Source organism: Strix uralensis, chromosome 1 (genome assembly GCF_047716275.1).
Source record: "Strix uralensis isolate ZFMK-TIS-50842 chromosome 1, bStrUra1, whole genome shotgun sequence".
Classification (NCBI taxonomy): domain Eukaryota; kingdom Metazoa; phylum Chordata; class Aves; order Strigiformes; family Strigidae; genus Strix; species Strix uralensis.
The window spans coordinates 101,925,851-101,936,213 of record NC_133972.1 but is presented as its reverse complement, the minus strand read 5'-3'; the positions used below and the strand labels follow the sequence as shown (position 1 = coordinate 101,936,213).

Below are 10,363 nucleotides of genomic sequence, written 5' to 3'. Positions count from 1 at the left end.
CTAGTGGCAACTGCAAGTGTGTGGTGGGTAAAGGTCTAGAACCAGTCAGTGCCTGAACAGATTTTTAAAGAGAGAAACAAATGGAAGCACTGGCAAAATTTCCCCCAAAATTGTGGGGCATCAGTATGACGGTGTTCAGCACTCACCTAACTTTGTCTGCATACCTTCTATTCTTTTTTCCTTTCCCTGTTTAAATTCTATTCAGAATATAGTGTTTCTGCCAGGGAACTCATTAAATATGTTTATAATGAGCACAGCATGGTTTTTGGGTTCTGTAAACAAACACCTCTTTAAAGTTATACATCATTTCAGAGACTTAAGATTCACTCGTCAAGGAAACCCAGTGTTTTCTTCACTGAAACTTTGCTAGACTTTTTAAAGAGGGCACACAAACTTTGATCTATAAACTTTAAAAAGCTGAATTTAAGAGTAGGGAAAAGATAAAACACTTCCCAGCATTCAAGTGTCAAAACATATCTTGGGGGGGTGTGGGGGGGTGCGTTGAAGTAATTTTCTAGCTGTATTAAATACCCTTAGTACACAAACCTCGTTACAGGGCACACGTCTAACATTTTGATGCTGCAGTGGGCCGCGTGCCCGTGCCCCGCTGCCTGGCTCAGGGGCCACTCGTGGCGAGGAGGATTGTTACAGCCCGATGGCCCAGGGCAACATTTCTGTCACCCGTGGGACCTGGCGGTACACAAGCTGCGCCAAAGCCACCCGTGGCCCAGCAAGGAGCCGGGCACCGCTCTTGCTGGTGTCCCCCACCAGAAGGCGCCGGGAGGACAATGCGGGGAGTCCCGCAGTTCTTGCACGTCCTCACGGCCCGGTCCTACTCTGAAGGCGCAGCCAGCTGCGGGTGCGGCGGGGGCCCCCGCAGCGGCGGCCACACGGGAGCCCCCCGCCCCTGCTGGCGGGTGCCAGCCCTGCCCACCGCACGGACCCCTCAGCCGGGGTCTGGCGGCGGGGGGGGCGCAGGCCGGCGGCGCCCGGCACGGCCCGCGGCGCTTCCACCCGCCCCTTTGACTGCAACTGCCCGAAACGAGCAGCGCCCCCCGCCCCCCCATCGCCCCCCGACCCGGGCACAGGCGGGGACCGAGGACACCGGCGCCCGCCGGCGATGCGGGGCTGGGGAGAGGCAGCGGCGGGAATGGGGACGCGTGCGCTCTCCCTTCCACACCCCCCCCCGCGCCGTCCCGCACATCCGGGGTAGCGGCGGGGCGGGGCGGGGCGCGTGGGGCCCCGCCCCGGGGGCGCGGGGGACGTGTCCGCGCGCCGGGGCGGTCGCCGCCCCCCGCTCCGCTCCGCCCCGCCCCGCCGCCGCCGCCGCCCCCGCGCCGGTGATGGAGACGCGGCGCTGAGGAGGGCTCGGGCGGCAGCGGCGCGCGCGGGAGAGCGGGGGCGCCGGCGGCAGCGGCGGAGCGCGGAGGACGGGGCATGCGGAGCGGAGCGGGCGCCGCCGGGGGGCTGCAGCGGCGGGCGCCGGGGCGCTGAGGGAAGCGGCGGCGGCTCCTCCGCGAGGCTCCGTGTGACCGCGCCGCCGCGCCCGGAGCGCGGCTCCCGGCAGCCGCAGGAAGAGGGGGGCCGAGGCGGCGGTGGCGGCGGCGCAGCGCTCCTTCCCCGGCCGCGGAGCGAGGCGGCGAGCGGAGGCGCCGGTTCCCCGCGGCTGTAGCGGCAGCGGCCGCCGCCGGCAGACCGGCTGCGCAACGGCAACGGCGGCCGCGCCTCAACTCGGTGCGAGGCAGCGGCCGCCGCGGCGAGCGGGCGGTGAGCGGCTCGTCCCCGTCCCCGCCGCCGCCCGGAGGATTTACCCTGCGGGACTCCCCTCCCCGGGCGCCCGGTGACAGGCGCAGCAGCGGCGGGGCCGGCGGTGCCCGTTGCCTGCCCCCAACGGCCAGCCGGCCGCTCGCCCTCCGCCGGCCGCCCCGCAGCGACAGCGAGGGCCGAGGTGAGTGCGGGCTCCGGGCGCCGCGGGTTCCGCTTCCCCCCCCCCCCCCCCCCCCCCCCCCGCCCCGCTCCGCTCCCGCCCCTCGCTGGGGCTCGGGGAAAGGGAAGCGCCGAGCTGAGGCAGCGCCGGGCTTCTCCCCTCTTCGGCCGATCGCCGCTTCCTCCCCTCCGGGCGGCCCCGCCGCCGTGCCCGCTCGGAGGAGCGGGGCGGGGAGGACGGGCACGCACAGCCCACCCGCTGCCTGCCAGCGGCTCCCTGAGTCGCTCCGGGCGGGCGGGGGGGGCCGGGGACGTCCTGTTGCCGCTCTGTGTCAGCAGCCTCCGGGAGCGCCCGGGCGCGCGCGTGTGTGTGTGTGTGTGTGCGTGTGTGTGTGTGTGCAGGGGGGGAGCGCCAGGGCGGCATCCCCGGCTGTACCCCTGCACCGCTGCCACATCGAGTTCCATCAGTTCGTGTTTATTACATAACATGTGACTAATATTTCAGACTTCCTCTTATCAGCTGGGATCCGGATCGGACTTATTTTATTTCCTTTTGATTCATAAAGCTGAAGAGGGTCGGGGAAACTAGCGCTCTCATGCCAAGTAGTTGCCTGAAGCAACTTAGTTTTCATGTGACTTTACCCGTGTTAGCAGAGGGTCACTACCTCCTTCCACTGCAAGAAAGCCGAAGTGTGTCGTCCGTGTCCCCCGCACTCCCCCCCGCCTCCGTTTATTATTAAGCACGGCCGAGTTTCTTTAGGTCCTACTTGTTTTTAGCAGTCTCTACAACCTGCCACTTCGTAAGCTTACAGGGCGAGATACTGAAATAGAAACTGGTTTTTGTGCAGCAGCTGCTGAGAGAAATAACTTTTATGCTGATGAACAGGAGTGAACCAGCCTCTTCTGTTTATATAAATGATGTTGGCACTACATGAACTGTAAATGAACATAGCCAACAGCTGTGCAAACCAAAACTATGTAACTAACCATGTATTTTTTACACTGCTACTCTCAACTTCGTTCCTTTGCAAAGGCAGTGAAGATCATGCTACTCTGAACACTTGGAACACCACAGAACTCGTTTTTCTTGTAAATACAAAGGATTGCTTATATTGGAGAAAGCCTTTCACTTTCTAGTGCCAGCTTCATAATTTTCTGTGGGATTTGGGGATTTTGTCCGTGTCCTCCTGTGATGTTGGCCTTTCTTAAGTGGTGTTGCTAGCACTTTGAATTTGCTGCATTTTATCAGACTTACCTTATCTGTAAAACATGAATGCGCATCAGAGCTAAATATTCCTCAAATGATTGCTGATAGGAAACGATTGTGGCAGCACGGTCATCTTCAGAAAAATGATTCAAATGATAGCTGGCAAGGACACCGCATACAAGCCACCCGTGACATCAAGGTGATAATGATAACACTTGGACTATCATTGGATGCTGCCTGCTTTTTCAGAACTGTAAGCTGAGTGAACGGGGATACCTTATTCCTCATATACCTTGCTCTTGTAGGGACAGAACAATTCAAAGTCGCTAATGAAAGTCATGGAAATGTTTTAAAAATACCATGTGACAGTCATTGCATAGCCTAGTGGTGAGGTGGTACTGTTTCACTTTTATACAAAGATTTATTCCCCCTCATCATCTCAGACTGGATTTGTTCGAATGAGTTCAAGAATAAGCTATACAGAGAAAGAATGGAGGTAATTCAGAATAAATTTCAATGCCAAATTGCTGCTTTAGCAAAATAGTACCCTGCTGTCCTGTCTTTGTTGCGTACGTGTTGATAAACTATACATTAACTGTAAACTTGTTAAATATTTTTCTTTCTTCTATCACAGAAGGAGTGTGATGTTTGTCTTTGGGATGAGAACAAAAAGTAGCTCCAGGGACACTCATCTAAAAATAGGGTACTTCGAAATACTTAAATCATTTGAAGGCAATTTACATTATGTTTAGTTCAAGAGACAAGAGATTCTTGACAGATTTTGCATTTTACATTTTTAGTGATTTTTTTTTTTTTTTTTTTAGTGTAAATGATACTTCTCAGACTCTCCACAAAAGTTTGATTCACAGGACCGAAATGGTATGGTCTTTGGCTCTGCAGTCCTCCCCAGTCTGTTTCTTTAAGTGTCTTCTATGTAGAAGTGTGGGAACCGTCTCTAGATGCAAGTTGACCTGTATGGGGAGCCTTCAGTGCTTAAGGACTAGCCTACCGTTTTTTTTGCGTAAGATGCATAAACCGCCTTTTAGCAGTTGGAGTGGTGCTTTTGAGAATGGAGCAGTTTCATATTTATAAACCAATCACTTTATCATGAATTTTGGAGTTCTTAAATTAACCAAAATCTGGAAGTCTGTAGTACTGTCTTTTAGGCCCAGTTAGAGTGTATGTTTCGCATTCCAGTGTTGCTCTTTGGGATCTTGATTTTTAAAGTTTTTTTGGAAAGTAGTGTTTTTTTGTGCCCCTCCCTGGGGCCAACATGGTGATTTTAGCATTGAAATTGTGGCAGTGGAGTTTATCTAGATGAATAGCTTGTGGCAGGTATAAGAAGGGTTAAAAGAGGCAAATGTTGAATACTTCTGTTATGGTATGGGTCTTACACAATATGTAATAGAAGTAGGCTTGGATCCTTAAATGTGATGTTCCTCATCCCAGTCCAGTTTTCTGTCCTTCTTTGACTGTTGGCAGATTCTTTATTATAAAGGTGCACTAGAAATTAGTTTGAATATTGAATTATCCATTGAATTAAAAAAGCATACCTCTGAGCTATATAATTCCCACTTTCGCTGAGCAGCGTCTTAATTTTTGAGGTGTAAATTATTTCTCTTCTGTTATGTTGTTTAGTCTACTTAAAACTATAGGCATTTTTTCATGTCTTCCTTTGTGACTCTTTGTATTAACGGTATTAATTTCTAATTCTCCACCTAATCCAGTACTACAGCAGCCTTTTTCAGGTAATGATTAACAACGAAGCACTAGTTTTACATTAAGATACCACAGTTTTGCTAGTGCTGGCCACTGCTGTTTTTGAATCCTGATACTTCTAATTTTCAACAGCTATGTTTTCATACTGAACAGAGATCTTCCTTGAGTTCCACAGGGGTGCTTGTAATCCCTGCTTGTTTGTACTATGTCTACTTAATCTAGAAGGTTGCTGATCATACTAATAATTTTGTCTTTAACTTTCAGTGACATTTCCGCATTTATTAACATCGAATTTTATCTGCCACCGTGTTACCTGTACATCATGGTTGATTAGCTCCTAGCTGGTTACACTTTTGGTCTTCCGTACTTGACTAACCTACTACATAACTCTTAACTTTTCTACTTTCTTTCCCAGATCGTTAATTAGTGCCTTTAAATGTTTCTTGCTTTATGGATCCTTAAAGTACCTTGCTGTTACCTTTTGCATGTTGAAGTTTGACTATGTATTCATAGTTCAAGCTTCCTGTTTCTTAGCTAGGAATAAAACAAAATATTTAAAGTAAAATATAGCCGAAATCTGCAAAATATATCTGCAGTGTTATAATCATGGCTTTTACTCAACTTTTAGTACCAAATTTATTCTTGACAGTAGTATTCTAAATTTAACATCCCTAGATAAAATGTTTTAACTGCATGCTTGTCATAAAAGCATTTTGACGCCATCTTCCACTAATTTTGGTGAGGCATTTTTTCCCTTTTTACAGTCTTTCTAGCGAGCTTAATCCATTATGTGAAATCAGCCCATCATAAAAATCAATGAAATTGATATACTTTTAGCTAATGTATTAAAGAGCTGGCTAACTGCTCTATTATTCACCTTTTGATTACCTAAATATAGTTTTACACTATGAAATACGAAGCTTCTTAAGGGGCATTTACTTTCGGCTAAATTAGAAGCTTGTGACTTTGAGCACTGCATAAATATCTTGCACATGTACTGTTGTAGTAACTCCCAAATCATTGAGATGTTCTTACCATCAGATTCACATAAAGATCTGGTTATAATTCACTAAAGAGAATGAACTTGAATTCTAAAGCCCTGGGCTATGCAGCTTACTGAGTGGTGGTTTGTAGTTTCTTGTAGGAAATAGAACTTTGATTCCATGTCTTTGTTTGAAGGGCTGGTGGAACTGAGCGGTCAACTCAGCAGTTACAGTAGCAGAGAGGTGTGTTTAGCTGATAACCTCAGTTGTCACTGAAAGCAAATGTGCTTGGAGACCTGGTCAGCTAAGAAAATGTACCCTTGGCAAGGTGGTCTCCCTAGATTGTCTCTTGATATCACTTGCCACCCTTGCTTCTGTGATCCAGGGCTTTATTTTCAATCATTAAAAAAAAACCCCACAACTTTTTTTTTCTCTTGTCCTCTTCTGCCTTTAAGTGGTAGGTAACTATGGTATGGAACTTGATTGTGAAGTAGCTTACAAACTTTTTTTTTGCCAAGGTATTTGATTTTGGTATTAGAGTGGTCAGATTCATTTTTCTGGCATTAAAAAATTATCCTCAATAGTCGGAGCTTTGTAAGGGTGCCTTTTCACTGGAATCAGTGTTTAATGACCACTGCAACTCTCATTGATAGTTTCAGCTCATGTATTTTTCCTTTATTATCAGGTGTTTTTCAGCATTTGAGAGAGATAAACAGGTAGGGATATTGAGCACTATTTGTGTTGCAGACTGCTATTCTGCATTATCTGGTGGTCCTTAAGACTTTTTTGTGTGTTCTCCTGTGAGAAGTTACTGCTAGTGAAGAACAGTATAAAGCACCAGCAGTTTGCTACGGTGGGACCGGCTGATGTACAGCTGCTGTAAAATTTATCCCCAGTTAAGGAAGTAAGTGTTTTCATACTTTTTTTTTCTTGTGCCATGCTGGTATCAACTTTCAGAAACTTTACTCTGTTAGAAAACTTTTCCAAAAGATAAGCCAGTTCAGTGTTCTGCTCTCTAGCTGGAAGAGCATTAGCATCCTTTGCAGGCAGAATGTGTGAACTGCTCTTTTGTTCCGTAACACTTGTCTCGCTTTTTAAAACTTTGTCCCATAAACTGCAAGCCAGTGCAATATTGTAACTGTTTTGGAAAGTTTACTTTATTTTCACTAGTGCTAATATTGGTTAAGCTGTGTAAGTGGTAGAGTCTCTAGGAATTTTTTTTTTGGTGGGATTTCTTACTGTAGGTAAGCTCTGAGCATTTTTTGTATGAATAGTATTACTTTGTAATGGAGTGTGGTACTATTTTCATGTTGAGTTCCAATACTTCTTCATGTAAGAGAATTCTTTATGTGTAAGTGAAGTCATATGACAAAATTTGTTATTCCAGTTATGCGGAACAAGTGAATCAGGTTGATATTCAACATCCAAGTTGCCTGTGAAGACTTGTTACAGGCAAGCAGGGGGGTATGTCATGTTGTTTGACTTTTTTTACAGGGCATCAGAATAGGCTTCAGAGCTTCAGCTGGTGCTTCCCATCAGCCACAGGAATTATGATAATATCACAGTGCATAAATATCTCGCATTAAGTAGTTCTACAGGAGATGGGAATACTAGCCCCATTTTACAAGTATAACACGATGAATGCTAACAGAGCCTGAAGAACTTGAATTCGAACCTGTTTAGTCTTCTATAGCCATGGATCATCATTATCTTATCTTTTTCCATGCCACTTAAGCCTGCACTCTGTATGCTAGCAATGCTTTAGTGCCAATTGTGAATGATAACCAGAATTACACTGAAAATTAAAAGGGAACTGATAATGCTGGGATTCTTCCAGGGAGAGGGAAGCAAATTTGGGGGTTTTTTTGAGGGTTCTGTGAGGAACAAACCAGGTGATAGGAATATTGGTAATGGGTTGGAATGAATTGTCAGTGTGTAGAGAGATCTGGAAGTGCTCATTACATGTCTGAATGAAGAAGGTGACTAAAAAGCAGAATAAAAAATTGATCGAATGACCATGGACCTCTATAAAGAGAAAGAGGTATCTAGTACTGGTCTCAGTCGGATGTCTCCACACTAGTGTTCTAAACTGAGTTTAACTACTTCATGTTGTCAGTTCTTAACTTTGCTAGGTGATGCTTTTATTTTAAAAAGCAAAAACCCCACAAGTACAGTAGGCTTCTGAATCTTCAGATGGTCCCAAGTTCAAATTAGTTGTAGGTGAAAAAATAAGATTGGTCAGAGTGGTGCTTTCACTCTTGTGTGACATTCATCGGTTTGATTACCATTATGAATAATTTAGCATTAAGAACCACCTGGGCTCTTGTGTACATATCCTGTTCATGATGTTTCTGCATTAAATACATTGAAGAGAGAACATGCACTGATGGGGCATTTTTAAAGTATCTTTAAGGACTCATTTAAGTTAAAATTAAACTAATGGATTTATTTAATTTTCAGTTCATTGTGTACTCAGGGTAGATGGGATTGATACACTTCTCAAACACAGAAGCTGAATCCTAATTCTAGAAGCAAAACTCAGCTTTGACTGTTGTGTCCAGACAGTACTTCTGTAAGAAATTACTTCAATTTTTGCTGATTGGAATACTACATTGAATGTCGAGTTTGTGAATTAGTGACTGTTGTAAAGAAGTTAAGGACACGTTTCCACAGAACCTTTTTTTTTAAAGACCACTTTGTAGTTTTAAACACTATTTTCTATATTATCATGTGAATGAAGTAAATGTCTGCTATCTTTATCTTTGAAAAATGGTTGAAGACAGCATACCAGAGCAGTCCTGTTGCAAAGAGATACTTGGAATAACAGGTATACTTAGAATAGCCAGAAAAACCGCACCCCTGCAAGCAGTGTGTGACTGTTTACTCCTTTTCCAGTATGCTCTTGCAAATTTTTCTTCAGGGCTCACTGATCAGAAGTTTAAGAAATACAGGTATTTAAATTAGTAATAGTTTAGTAAACCTATTTTGTTTTGTTTTCAAATTCTGGAGATAGTACATCATACTACAAACATTAAGCTTTCTAAAGTGCAACAGAGATACTACAGTTTAAATATGTTTATCTGAAATACATATTTCAAAAAAAATGAAACTTACCCCTTAAGGCACTCTGCCTGCTAAGAGAAGTTATAAAATTGAAATCCTTTTTCAGGCTGATATTTCTAAATATTTGATTTCGTGGTTTATTTTTCTGAACTGAAAGTCTCAGAAACAGCATGAAAAATACGAAGTCATTCAGTTCAGTAACTTTAGGGAGTAGGAAGGTGCAGTACCACCTTCAGGAGCCTTCATGCAGATTAAAAATTATATGCTAGTTGTAACTTCTCACAAACTTTGAAAGGCCTTTAGATTCTTATCATGTCTTACTCCTTGCTCCAAAGCTGTTCTTGTATAAAAGGGTTACAGATAGGATCAGAAAGTCCAGTAAGTTAAACTTGCATTTGCTTGAGACTTAGATTAAACCTAAGTATGTGGCCTCTTTAAAGAATAGACTGGTAATGTTTTGGAAATGTAGTGTAAGATAGCTGTGGGAAAACAACTCCAAGCTGCTCAGTTGTCCCTTTTCTTGCAACTTCTACTGTGGTTTACTAGGGCATTGAAGTGAATAGGGAGAATAATGTGACAGGAAGGATGCACGGGAATTCTTTATTCTTTATAAAAGCTCAAGTTCCCTGCTAAAGCAGAACAGAATGGGGCAGCTGCTGACATGTTAGATCAATACTCATCAATAATGTTTGGGTTTTGTTTTTTCAGCTTCAAATTGGTTTTAAGGTATAGCATCACAGGTTTTATGAACATCGGACTAAAATATTTTCTAAGCGTATAGATCAACATCAGCCTTAAGGACTGCTTCAGCTGTGCAGAGTTCTGGAAGTAAATGGTTGATAATCTAGCCTTCAAAATAACTCCGATGTGCTGAGAGTTTAAAAAGTATTGGTAGTACTGCTTTAGAAAAAAATAGTGTTCATTATAGGTTTTATATGCTCTAAACCCTGTATTTGATGTTTGGCTGTGAATAGATTCATTGAATTGCTGGGAGCTGCATTAATATTTTATCAAGTCTAAAATAACTTGTTGTAGTTGAAATACTACTTTGTTGTACAATATGTTAAAGAATGAGCCAAAATTTGGTACTGTGACTGTACAGTAACACTAGCAGACTCCTGCAGAAAATATTAAACAATCCATCAACTCTTACAAGTATAGTTGGAAGAAAGATACCTAAACGCAGTACAGCAGGATCAGAGTTACCCTGACAAAAGCCATCTGAAAAAATCTTTACTTGTATATTCAAAAGGCATATGATACAGTTGTTAGAAGTTGAAGGCTATTTTTTTGATATTACAAATTCAAGTACTATTTCAGAATATTTGCATTATTCTGAGATGACACCATAGCATCAAATGAAAAAGGGTGATTAAAAATCATGAACAATTCTAGTTTAGTGAGTAACTAGAGCTCATTAGAACACTTTAAAGCAATGTTCACCTTGTGTGTGCAGACCCAGCAC

At 44.4% G+C, this 10,363-nt stretch overlaps 1 protein-coding gene across 4 annotated transcripts in view; it reads left to right on the top strand.

Annotated features, from left to right (window-relative positions):
* Positions 1 to 1,342: 1,342 nt before the first annotated feature.
* The window catches only part of GALNT1 (polypeptide N-acetylgalactosaminyltransferase 1), a 91,622-nt gene continuing 82,601 nt past the window's right edge, over positions 1,343 to 10,363 (top strand). For all 4 annotated transcript variants that reach the window (XM_074875346.1, XM_074875328.1, XM_074875355.1 and 1 more), the window contains exon 1: positions 1,343 to 1,948. The gene's annotated coding sequence lies outside the window, so the exon portion shown is untranslated. The remainder of the gene's footprint in view (positions 1,949 to 10,363) is intronic.